This window comes from Penaeus monodon, chromosome 20 (genome assembly GCF_015228065.2).
Source record: "Penaeus monodon isolate SGIC_2016 chromosome 20, NSTDA_Pmon_1, whole genome shotgun sequence".
Classification (NCBI taxonomy): Eukaryota; Metazoa; Arthropoda; class Malacostraca; order Decapoda; family Penaeidae; genus Penaeus; species Penaeus monodon.
Genome location: NC_051405.1, coordinates 24,139,308 through 24,139,546, shown reverse-complemented (window position 1 = coordinate 24,139,546; position 239 = coordinate 24,139,308). Strand labels below are relative to the sequence as shown.

At 27.6% G+C, this 239-nt stretch overlaps 1 protein-coding gene across 1 annotated transcript in view; it reads right to left on the bottom strand.

Moving 5' to 3' along the window:
- The window catches only part of LOC119585949 (alkaline phosphatase-like), a gene marked incomplete at its 3' end in the record, with an annotated part of 142,747 nt that overhangs the window by 137,866 nt on the left and 4,642 nt on the right, over nucleotides 1-239 (bottom strand). The gene's annotated exons all lie outside the window — the stretch shown is intronic.

Sequence of the window (239 nt, the reverse complement as noted above, 5' to 3'; positions counted from 1 at the left end):
GGTGTATGTGTGTGTGTTTATATAGGTTGAGAAAAGTAAAAGATACGGTGTTATAAAAAAATGTTTGTAAAGTCAAAATTATAGTTTTGTTTTGTCTTAGGGTATTATTTAGTTCTGTTTAGTTCTGTCGTAATATTCACAACTAATACTCAAACATACATGCATGAAAGTATAAAGACAAATACAAATATGGATATTTAATTGCATACATACATGTAGTCATACGTACAAATAGACAC